Genomic DNA, 13,690 nt, shown 5'->3' on the forward strand with positions numbered 1-13,690 from the left:
ACACACACACACACACACACACACACACACACACACACACACACACAGATTCATTGGGAGTGTTAAAGTGGAAGCGATGTTAGCCACTGGTCCACACTCCACACACCTGCCTCACACACACACACACACACACACACACACACACACACACACACACACACACACACACACACACACACACATATGCACGCACGCACGCGCGCACATACCGGCCTTACGCACTTACTACAAAGACACACGCATAAAGGACCGCACACAAACAATTACCTGACTCTCAAACACCTGCCTCATACATATGCCCACCTCATTCACCTGTCTGACAAAGAACTCTCTCTCTCTCTCTCTCTCTCTCTCTCTCTCTGCATTCACCACACACCTGCCTCTTCAATGTATCATAAGAGGCCGTCTCACTAATGCATATATCTCATGATCTTTATCCATACCACAATTGCCATTCCTGCATATCGAATGTATTGCTGCTACGCATATCTGATGTCATGCAGTTTCCTTATGTACACAATGGTCTTATCAACACACCAGTTTCATTTAAACGTTTGCATTATTCGCACACCATCACCACTCCATATACATTTTTTTTTTTTACCTGTCGTACACACCTGCCTCACTGACACACGTGCCTCACTCACACATCTGCCTCATTCACACACCTACCTTAATGACACATCTGCATTACTCACACTCTTGCCTCACCCACACAACTGCCTCACTCACATCTGACTCATTCGTATACGTGCGTCGTTTACGCATCTGCCTCTTCACACTTGTCTCACTCATACACGTGCCTCATTCACACATCTGTTTCATTCACACACCTGTCTCACACACATTTGCCTTATTCACACACCGGCTCTGCTCACATGTCTGCCTCGCTCTCACACTTGTCTCAGTGACAAACCTCCAAGGCACAGCTGCATTACACACCATCCTTCACTTACACACACACACACACACACACACACACACACACACACACACACACACACACACACACACACACACATACCTGAGTCTAATTTATCTCCAACATGAAGGCAGTCAAACTAATATACTTGCCTTATCAATATTGAACTCCAAACACTTGTCATTCATGCAAGCTATATTTCAATGGACACTTTCACCTGGTGGCATTGATATGGTCAGAGAATGGAGTTGCCCGGGTATATAAACGTCCCTCAATTCCTCCCGTATTCCCCGAAAGGAAGACTGTGGACTGAGGATGAAAGATACTTTCGGCCTGCGATCCACCGGGTTCACGTTTAAATTATCTAGGAGTGTAACTACTGCTTGCAGTGATAAATCTGTCAAACATATCTGCCTTATTATATACTTTCACATCTTCAACCACACATCAATATTACACATCTGCTTCACACACGTGATTCATTCACACACCTGCCTCATTCACATACCGGTACCTAATCCTATCATACGCCTCTCCATTCACACACCTGGCCTATTCACACACCTAGCCCATTTACACAACTGCCCAATTCACACATACCTGCCTCATTCATACACATGTCTCACACATACATGCTCAACATACTTGCCTCACCCACATTTCTGCCTCAAATATATGCCTGAAAATCGCACATGCCTCACAATTGCATTTGTCTCATCAACACACGTGCCCCACTAACATACTTGCCTCATTCACACACCATCCTCACTCACATACCTGCCTAACAGATCAGTCTCACTCACATACCTGCAGCACTCACACACCTGTCTCACTCAAACTGCTACCCTACTCGCACACCAGCCTCACTCACGCACATGCTGCAATCATACACCTGCCTCAACCTTACACCAGACCCACTCACACGTGTCTCATGCACACAAATGCCTCACTCAAGCACATCTGCTTCACATACCTGCCTCACATATCTGCCCTACAATCTCGTCTCTCACCATTACATTTGTCTCATCAACACACGTGCTTCTTAAAAATACTTATCTCACTCACACACTGGTCTCATCCACAAACCTGCCTTACTCACACACCTGCCTTACTCATAAACCTGCTTAATACACCTGTCTATCACACACCTTCTCCATCCACATACCTGATCCAATCACAAACCTGCCACAAACATACACCTCCCACACTCACACACCTGGCCCATTCACACCTACCACATCCCCACAACCGTTTCACTCACGCACAAAACACACTTGCGTCACTTACACACCCTCCTCGTTGACACATCTACTTCATTCACACACCTCCCTAACATACTTGCCCCACTCACACATCTGCCTCACATATCTGTCTCACAATCGCATCTCTTTCATCATCTCATCTACCTCTTTAACACATGTGCTGCATCGACATACATGCCTCATTCACACACCTGCCTCGCTCAGACATACACCTGCCTCACTCACACACCTGCCTCACTCATATGCTTGCCCTACTTACACAGCTGCCTCACGCAAACACGTCTCACTCAAACATCTGCCTCACACACACCTTCCTCAATGAACACCTGTCTCACTCATACACATCTGCCTTACTCACACCTTCCTCAATGAACACCTGTCTCACTCATACACATCTGCCTTACTCACACACCTGCCTCACTCATACACACCTGCCTGACTGGCTCATATGCACAAGTACCAGCAATTTTCCTCCAAAAGTGGCTGATTTATAGGTAAGTAAATGTTCATGACCGTAATGAACTTGGAATGTATGTTGGGTGGCATTTATATTTCACAGCTGTGCATGTTCTCTCTCTCTCTCTCTCTCTCTCTCTCTCTCTTTCTCATTCACTCTCTCTCTCCCTCTCTCATTCACTCTCTCTCTCTCTCTCTCTCTCTCTCTCTCTCTCTCTCTCTCTCTCTCTCTCTCTCTATTATGTATATTAACGATATCGATGTTGGCCTAAACAACTTCATTTCTAAATTTGCAGACGACACAAAAATCGGAAACACTATATTAACTGAAGAAGACAGAATTGGCCTTCAAAATGACCTTAATAAAATTATCAGCTGGTCAGAAAAATAGCAAATGCCCTTCAATGTAAGCAAATGTCAGGTACTGCAATGTGGGAAGAAAAACAAAAGGTATGATTACGAAATGAAGGGTCAAATCATTAGCAAGTCCTCACTAGTTAAAGCTCTAGGCGCACTAATTTCAGACGATCTGAAATGTTCGAATCAATGTATCTCTGCCGCCAATAAAGCCAACAGGGCCCTAGGCTTCATCAAAAGACATTTTACATATAAAAGCAAAGATATTGTAATCCCCCTATACAAAAGCATAGTCAGGCCACACTTAGAGTTTGCAGTGCAATTTTGGGCGCCTCACCTAATTAAAGATATAGAAATACTGGAAGAGGGTCCAGCGTAGGGCTACCAAGTTAATCCCGTCCCTGAGGAATAAACCATACCTCGAGAGACTCAGGGAATTAAACCTATTCTCTCTTAGAAAACGAAGACTCAGGGGACAACTGATTGAATGTTTTAAGATTCTAAAAGGCTTTAGTAATACTGATTCAAGCAAGCTATTCACAGTAATTGCCGAGACTGTAACTCGAGGAAATGGTATGAAGTTGCAAGCAAGGAGGGCTAATCTTGATACAACCAAAAACTTCTTCACTTACTCTGTTGTAAGCGAATGGAATAAACTCCCTGGGAATGTGATTGAGAGTGGTACCATAAATATATTTAAAAAGAGACTGGACATGTATCTCGACGCAATTGGTATCGTTTAGTTAGGATGGAGCAATTATTGCATATTCGCGTCTGCATTCATGTGTCTGTTAGACACAGTATTTTAGAATATATATAATAGATAAACATTCTATTCATCTTTTGATAAAAAGAAAAAAACAAAAAAAAATTGCATGCATAGAGTAAGTCCGTGGCTCAATCGGTAGAGAGGTGGCCTGCAGTCCCATCGGACCCAGGTTCGAATCCCGGCTGGGGCAGGGAACAGTTTAAGGATTTGAATTTCATTAATTCAGGCTTTACTGATCTACCAGAAGACCCGTCGACATGTCGTAAAAATACCCCCGCTAATACCAATACACCAGTCCTGTATGAGACAGCCCTAGCATGTATTCAATATGGACGGTGGGTGTTAGCGCCGAAGTGGTGACATGTAGAGGTGTATGGTATGTAGGAGGACTGCTGGGCCTTGATAGCAGGCTGTGAAGCCTATGCCCAGAGTCGGACACATAAAAAAAAAAAAAAAAAAAAAAAAGTATGTGGCTGTATGTCCAAATTTTCCTTTTCCATATTATTCTACTTTCTGCCGATCCTATAAAATTCCTTCAGGTTTTTCATTACTGCAAGGTATTACTTCCTCTCTTGCTTCCTGTACGGCAAATGCCGGAGGGTCTGGAGGGTGGGGGAGAGAGCCTTCTGCTGTACTTTTCTCCTGCTCCTATGCACTATATTAGGATTAAGGCCGGACCACCTCGTAGGGACCGTAAGGTCTGTGTGGTCTGTGTATCTATGTAACTCTATGTAACTCTCTCTCTCTCTTTCCTCGTCTCTTCCACTTCACTCCTCCCTTTTTCAGTTTCCATATTCTTTCTTTTTCCATCGGTTCCTTTCACTTCCCTTCAGTTCTCCTTTCTCATCTCTTCTCTTCTCTTCTCTTCTCTCTCTTTCTCTCTTTCTCTCCCGTATCAGCATGAATTATTTTACCACCCACCCTTCCGATCACAAATTGAACCAAGTACTGTATTAAGTGTATCGAAGGGTGGAATTAGCTTGTTTGAAGGCCGTTTGTTTGTTAATTACGAGGCAATTAGCAGGTGCTTTCAGTAATTACATTTAAAGAAGTATTTCAGAACGAGGATGTATATTATATTTAACATGCTCTTTTATCTCACCCACAGGGATGACCAAATCCAGTGATTGTTCCTACCTCGGTCATTGCATTTTTTTTTTTCTTTCCTTAACGACGAAAGCTGGCAAGTCGCAACAATACAGTTTTATGGGAATACGAGTGTTGTGTATCTGGGATGTGCCTGAAGAGTGGGAGGGGGTATCCAAAGGGCACCATTTGAGAGATGCTGGGGTGATGGATATAGCTGGGGTGGGTGCGGCTGTTATCAATGTCCTTGGTCTTGTTTTCATCCCCCCCTCCCCTACCCAAGGACGTTGTTTATATTGATCTCTTGGTATCTTCAGACGATTTATTAAACTTGCGCATAAACTCTCGTACTAAGGAGGTTACTGAAGGCTACATCTAACCCCTCAAGTTAGAAAAATCCCACCTCAGCGGAAAAATTAGTTTGCTAATAGGGAAAAAAAAAAAAGTCTGTAAAATGGTTAACTATCTCTTTGCAAGGCCTTCACAGTGCTGTATAAACCGTCTGCGGGTAACGAGAATAAAATACAAGATAGCTTTATTGTACAGGAGTTAATACATTCAACATGAGGATATCCTTTTTAAAATATTATAGGAGCCCATACCAGACCATTAATATCAGTCTAGGATACGCCCTCTCCCCTCTCCCATGAAGGGTATATAAAGGCTGTTCTGAAGGGGTTAATTACACGATATACCTTACACATGCTGCTCTTTTCCGTGGGGTGGAGTGGGAGTATGTTTTGCTGCCTAAGGTGAAACAAATCTCTTGACGTATCTGACATGTTTTTCAATATTTTTCGTTTCCACACACCTGCTCAATACTTCCGCCTTCTTTCCACACACCTGACACGCACACACACACGCACTCTCTCTCTCTCTCTCTCTCTCTCTCTCTCTCTCTCTCTCTCTCACACACACACACCTGGTCTAAACTTCACAACCGCAAAACATTTTCCTTTAAGCATCAACTTTATATGTCTCTCTTCCATACCTACCCAATACAGCTTTCTTTTCCACTCCCGTTTTATGTATAGATTTCACACTAGTTAGTATTTCTCTTTTACACACCTGCTAGTACTTCCATTTTACACACCTGCTAGTGTTTCCCTTCTCCACACCTGCTAGTACTTCCCTTCTCCACACCTACTAGTACTTTCCTTCTCCACGCCTGCTAGTCCTTCCCTTTTCCACACGTGCTAGTATTTCCCTTCTCCACACCTGCTAGTGCTTCCCTTCTCCACACCTGCTAGTACTTCCCTTCTCCACACCTGCTAGTACTTCCCTTCTCCACACCTGCTAGTACTTCCCTTTTACACACATGCTAATATTTCCCTTTTCCACACGTACTGATATTTACCTTTTCCACACCTTTCATTACTTTACTTTTTCACTCCTGACAGTTTCCTCTTCCTCTCCAGTCCAACTTCCTTTCCAACACCTGTCTAACCTCCTCTTCCACACCTGCCTCAGTCTCCTCTCCAGTCTCCCACTCCTTTTCACACTGCTTGACTCTGTCCCTTTCCACACCTGCCACAGTACTCTTCATCTTCGTCACCCATACCTGTCCAGTCCAGTCTCCTCCTTCCACACCTACCTGGTTTTCTCTCTCCCACACTTTCCCAGTTTTCCGCATTTGGAACTCCCACACCTGTCTAGTCTCTTCTCTCACAGTTGCACAACTTCCAACTACACCTTCCACACCTCTCACACTTGCCCAGTCCGCTCTGCAGTGTCCACAGACATGTCCTTTGCTCACTCCACACCATCCACATTTGCCCATTGTTTATCCCACACCTTCCACACCTGCCCATTTCTCAGTCCACGTTTTCCACCCCTGTATCGCTCCTTCATCACTACTCCACACCTGCCCATTCTTCACTCCACATCTTCCACACCTGTAACACTCCTCCCTTATTCCTCCACACCTGCCCACTGCTCACTCCACACCTTCCACACCTGCCCGCCGCGGCTTGAAGGCAATTATGGATCCCCTGCCACACAAACCTGTCGATGCCTGACGTCTTGTGTGCTGGCTCGGGACTTGGGGCTAATGTTGCTTTGCTGCCTGTTTGTTTCACCTCATGTTTCGTCTGTTTCACCTGTTTCACCATGTTTCACCTCTTACGCATTCTATATTTTGAGTCATTACTTGCTTCACTTCCTTTCTCAACTGTCTCATCACTATTTTGAGGTGTCACTTACCATTTTGTTTATTTCACCTTCTTTACTTTGAGCCTTTACCTGTTTCACTTATTTTTCATCTGTTCCACCTTTTTCATTTTCTATTTGTTTCATTTGCTTTTTAACCCTCCAGAGCCCAGTGTCCCCTGTAGGTTACACAAGTTTGTCTGGATGTGGATTATTAACCTTTATTACTTTGTCCTTAAATTTTGGTTTTCTATGGAGCTCAAGCATGTCTGTTTTCTTTGATATAATCAGTGTGGCCCACTGTTTACATATGAAGCTGCAGCAAGAGGTGAAAGAGGGAGTGTTGAAGTCTTTTCACCAAATTATTGAGTACTCTACTCATTATGGCTACCAGAAAAGTAAAGGGGTAAGTGATGGTAACTCAGTGTCTCTTCTGAACAGCCTAAATAGTTGCTAAATAACAGCAAACCACCTAAATAACCATATGATGACTGACATCAACTCTATATCATCTTTTATAAAGCCTGTCACCTGTAGGGGACACTGAGCACAAGCTAATACTGTGACACCTGTGCCCAGTAACAACAGATGATTTTATGGTTTTCTATGGTTTTATTTCGTGGTTTGCAGTTTATATGTCTATCTATCTATCTATCTATAGCCCGACGCCCTAATCCCGCAAAGGGTGGCCGCAGACAAAACGCCTCCAAGTCACTCTGTCACCCACCATTTGACTCCCCTCCCCCCAACTCACCCCCCCCTCCCTCATATACCTCTCAACTCCATCCCTCCACCTCGTCCTCGGTCTACCCCTCCCTCTCCCTCCCTCCACCTCACCCACATACACCCTCTTAGTCAGTCTTTCACTCTCCATCCTCTCCACATGTCCAAACCACCTCAGTGTATTTCTCCTAATCTTTTATATGTCCTTGAATATATTGTAATCTTTGATTATTTATTTGTTGATTATTGATTGAACTGCTATTTAGATTATTCATAGTTTTTTATTTTCAGTCTGAGTCTTGAAGAGGCAGTTGAATTACTAGAGAAACTAGACAATGAGAACCAGGGTCCAGATGAAGAAATTAGGGGCAGAGATGTAGAGGAAATCACAATTTTCCCTCCAGTAGATGGGGCTGAAACAGATAATGATTCAGATGATGAAAATTCTGGAAACCTGAATCACCGTACTTCATCTCAGTTAGTGTCAGAATGTGAGATAAAAGTAGCTGTCAGGGAGGCACGAGACAGTACAAATGAGAATCATGAGGATAAATGTAAATCAAGGAACAAGAAAACAAACAGACTCTGGAAAGCTAATGTAGAACTCCCTAAATTATCTGTACCTGAGCAAGATGTGCAAGTGAATGACACTCTGGGAGAGTTTATGACGCCTACTGAATGTTTTGAACTCGGCTTTGACAAGTCATTGGTGAAGCTATTAGTGGATATGTCAAATAGATATGCATCTCAGAAAAACCATGAGCTGAAAGTGAGATGAAGGTGTATATAGGAATCCTTTTGTTGACAGGATATCTAACTCCAAAAAACATTCGCATGTTTTGGGAGACAAAATCTGACACCCACAATCAACTGGTTTCAAATAGCATGAGAAGGGGGCGATTTTTTGAGATTCACAAATACCTACACACATGTGACAATGAGCAACTCCCTGATAATGACAAATTTGGAAAAGTGAGACATTACTTTGATCATTTGAATGAATGTTTTGTGAAAAATTCAAAGTATGTAACAACTAGTAACATATCTATTGATGAGGCGTGCCATATTATGGGCATCATGGCAGTAAACAGCATATACATGCAAAACCAATTAGATTTGGATATAAATTATGGTCAGCTGCAACTCCAGGAGGATATCTGGTATACTTCATACCATACCAGGGATCAAAAACAGCCCCACTGCCAGATCAACTGAGGCTAGGACTTGGTGCTTCTGTTGTTTTGTCTCTCACATCTCACTTACCTAAGACAATCAAGTCATACAGTCTTTATTTTGACAACTTTTTTACTAGTCTGCCACTTCTGGATGAACTAACTGAACTGGGACACAAAGGAACAGGAACAATCCGAGAGAACAGAACTGAGAAGTTTCCTTTGGAAAGTCCACAAGTGATGAAGAAAAAGGCAAGAGGATCAATGACCATGAGAACAACAAAAAATATAAGTGTTGTCAGGTGGAATGATAATAATATTGTGACTTTGGCATCTAACTGTCATGGATGTCGGCCTGTTACAAAAGCAGACAGAATAGCAACTGTGAATAACAAGAGACAGAAAATCAAAGTTGACTGCCCACATGTAGTGACCATGTACAATAAGCATATGGGAGGAATGGATCGATTTGACCAAAATGTAGACTCACAAAGGGTGGCATTTAGAGGAAAGAAATGATGGTATCCTCTATTTGCATTTGGAATTGATGCAGCTTGTCAGAATGGGTGGCAGATTCATAAAGTGTGTGCTACTAGTAAAATGACATATTGTGACTTTAGGTGATCAGTGGTGCAGGGTTACCTTGGAACTTACTAGTCACCACCCACAAAATCACCATACTGTAGTGGTAGAGGGGAAAAAAGAGTGCATCAGAAAGTACGCACTGATGATGATATAACTGATCATGTACAAGACTCATGCAACCAAGCTCGATGTGCAGAGTGTCACAGGCATACCAGAATCATGTGCAAAAAGTGCAAAGTACCTCTTCATATTCACTGATTTTATGTTTTCCATTCCAAATAGACCAACCTAGATTACTGTTGTTTTTTTTTTATCTCTACATTGATTACTTATATGTGTTTAGTCAAGTTTCATTTGCTTTGATTCAGAACCTACAGTATTTTTTTTATGGACAAATGGCATCACGATTATGAATTTTTTTCCTATATACATAATACTTGTATCTATTGAATAATTCATTATGAATGCAGATATGAAATGTGAGCACTTTGGTATTTCAACCAGAAGGAAATCTTTTTCTCTTTTGGCATAATTTAGACACTTATAGTCGTTACTGTTCTGTAATTACTAATATTTTCAGTAGAAATGTATGGCATCATGAACAAATATTGAAAAATAAATCTTCAGTAAGCACTTATAATGCATTTTATGCCATTTATCATGCCTACTAATAACAAAAGTTATGTAAACTGTGCAAACAAATATCATTTCATATGTAATGGATGGGATAAAGCATTCCCCACATCAAGTTGGTCCGGCAAAAGCCCAGTGTCCCCCGTAGGTGACACCCATTTTCTAGCTACACTATGGCTCTTACAAAAAAAGTCATACCAGTAAAAGTGTCTTGCAATTGCTTTCTAAGTAACATATCAAATTTTCGAAAAGATTGCTTCAAAAATAAATGAATGGGCTTTGAAGGGTTAAAATCTGTTTCACCTTTTTTATTTTTTGTCGTGCTTGCTTGAACTGCTTTTTCATCTTTCCTCTTATGTATTTTAGTCGTTTCTTATTTCATTTTTTTCACCTGTGCGTTTCATCAGGTAATATTTTTCCCCGTTTCAGTTGTACAGCATTGTGTTTCGCCTATTTCTTGGGTCTTTTGAGGAGTTTTTTTTTTTCTTGGGTGTAGGCTATTGTTTTATTTGAGAGAGAGAGAGAGAGAGAGAGAGAGAGAGAGAGTGTGTGTGTGTGTGTGTGTGTGTGTGTGTGTGTGTGTGTGTGTGTGTGTGTTTCATGCTTAGTTTAACTTGGGGTTTCTGTTCAGTGTGATTGATATTTAGTGCTTAATTTATTTCTTAGGCACGCGTTTCTGACAGCTGCTTTTGTGTGATTTATTTGTCGTTTGTGTTCATTGCTGTTGTTGCTTCAGTTACAAGGCTTCATATATTTTGGCAAGAGAACTCTGTGAAGGTGTATTGCCGCTCACACTACCCCTCTCACGGTTGCGACAAGTTAAGTATATTATTCAATTTAAAGCCAAGCGATCTGATTCAGGAGCCAGTGAGTCACAGGAGCCTGATATTGTTAGTGCTGGTAGCATCAACCCTTTCATGAGCGAGGCAACTCTAGTTTTATATTCTAGCTAATTATACACGAAATGTTAAGAGTGTGAGAAGATGAAAAAGATAAAGATGAAGAAGAACAGGAAGAAGACCATGGAATGGTATGAGTGCGGAAAGTTATGAGGGCAGTAGAAATGGAACTGTCAGGTAATGTATGTGGGTCTACGTTGGGTTGACAGGATAAGTTATGCAGGGATTCGTAACACGAGTGAAGTAGGCTATGGACACCAGTTGATGAAGGCGTAGGGTGCGCTAGTGTGTTTAAATAATACTGTCACATATAGACGATGGATATATGTAGGAAGTGTAAAGGGTATTTATGAGTTAGTGCTTTTTTATGTCCGACCAACTGCATAAGCTTCAGAGCCAGTTCCTTGAGGTCCAGCAGTCCTCCTACGTACTCTACACTTCCACATGTCACCACGAGGAAAGAGGAGGAGTGGAAGGAGAAGATGAAGGTGGATGTGCGCCAGTATGTGAGCATGCGTGATTAAGGCGCATGGTAAGGGCTCCATTCCCTTTTTTAACTTGGAAGTCGACTTGACAATTCTATTCCACAGGCTTTACGAAGCACAATTTTGTGTGGATTAAATGGCTTGCAAGGTGAGGCCGACAATTTCAGAGGCTTGAATGATGCGTGGATGGATGTGCTGTTTTCTCTCTCTCTCTCTCTCTCTCTCTCTTCTTTTTTGATACTGGGTGCGCTGTTGATAGTTCAGCTACATTATTGCCTTCCTGTTCTTGTTGCAAGATCTCTCACACCATTTAATGGGAACAAGGTTATGATGATAACGATGATGATACCTGGACTTCATCCTGATTTTCACTTGTCGTATATTTATCTCCGCCAACAAAATTGGAGGAGGTTATGTATTCACCTATGTTTGTTTGTCTGTCTGTCTTTCTGTCTCTTTGTACAGACATCTCCAAAAGTCCTCAATGAATTTCAATGAAATTTTGAGGAAAGGTGGGCCATGGACCAAGAAAGAATCGATTAAGTTTTGGGGGGGATCCGGATCCGGATCATATCTCCACGAATCTGGATCCTGATCATTTTTAATGGCAATGACATTGTCGGAGGTATGCCCTCTCTGTATGCTTTCCAGTTCTCCTGTTGTTTCATCGCTTTTTTTTCTTAGCTTCTCTATGCTTCATCTCTATTTAACTACTGTGTTTGCTTATTCTTCGTGGTTCCTCCTGGTATTCCCAGACTCCCCACGTTTCATCTTCATGTTTCATTGTCGTGTTCCAAATTCCTCCTTCTTTAGTTATTCAGTACGGTGGGGTTTTCGTTGCGACCTTTTGCTCTCGATTCCTAGTATATGTATAATCATCATCCAAAATTCGTATCCAAGCCTTGTCAAACTCTGAAACTCACTAGGGCGTGGTGTGTGGAGGAATCATAACACTACTCCCCCCACCCCACCCTCTTCCCATGATAGTTGGTAATACGATGTGCTGGTGAGTGGAAAGATGATTGGTGGAAGAGCTTAACCACTTCTCTACAAGGGCGTCTTTTTATACATATTCTCGTTATTTCCACAAGATTAAATTCCACTCTAGACAGACTTTTAAACTCGAGAGGTTAGATGTAGCCTTCATTAAACCCTCCATTACGACGGATTTCTTCCATGCTGAATAAAATAGCCTGACGTTAGCTCGAAAAATATGAAAAAAAAAAGTCTTCAGGCCGATTGGATTAATTACTTCAGTGTAGTAACAGAAAAGATAGAGAAAACTCTAAAGAAACTAGCAATTAGAGTGGCTCAAGGAAGAAAGGTGGCTGGTGCTATGAAGACCTTGACACGATTCGGGAAGATTTTCATACATTGATGTTGGAAGATGATTGCATAACGACAAGCGCATGGGAGTGAGACTGGTATAGCATGAGTGTGAAAGGTCAAGAGTGAGAGCAGTTGAAATGGGAATGTTAAGGTAAGTATGTGGGTTAGTAAAATGGACAGAGTTAAGACACAGGTGGCCGTATTATAAACGTATTAACTGACAGCAAGAAATGTGAAGAAGACCTGTATTTTTTACGATAATTTCTGAGGTTTGTGATGCTACGACATTCTTTGATTTTTCTTGACCGTCCCTGACTATTCTCAGAAATGCTGAATGTAGTCAGATAAAACATTAACATCAAGGGAGACATCTGCTGACGATCTTGGGCATTGCAATTTTCTAAGAAGTAGTAAAAAGGTAGAAAATACTCTGTAAAACATAGTGAATTACGGATTTTTGGCCCGCCTCAGGCCATCATAAGATACTTTAGTTGTTCTATATTGTCAGCATGACCAACGTTGACCATGTTCATACAATATTTACTATTAGTGTTGCTGATGATATAGGACAACTAAATTACCTGATGGTTGCTTGAAGCAGGCAGAAAATTCGTAATTCAGTATGTTTTGCAGAGTATTTTCCATCTTTTTACCACTTCCTTGAAAACATTAACAGTTAAAAGTGTTCCATAAATGAATGTCAAAAATCAGTGACGTGCTCAAATTTCCACCATCTCAGTTTTAATAATCGGCTAATGGAGATTCGTGAGGATGGATGTGAAGTCTGACAGGCTAGAGGAAGGTGTGCTGAGACTGTATATAGTTCATGGTCATGCAGAGAGAAGCGATATAGGTATGTTCGTG

This window comes from Coenobita brevimanus, chromosome 38 (genome assembly GCF_032717465.1).
Source record: "Coenobita brevimanus isolate Jiangsu-jjx chromosome 38, ASM3271746v2, whole genome shotgun sequence".
In the NCBI taxonomy this organism is placed as follows: domain Eukaryota; kingdom Metazoa; phylum Arthropoda; class Malacostraca; order Decapoda; family Coenobitidae; genus Coenobita; species Coenobita brevimanus.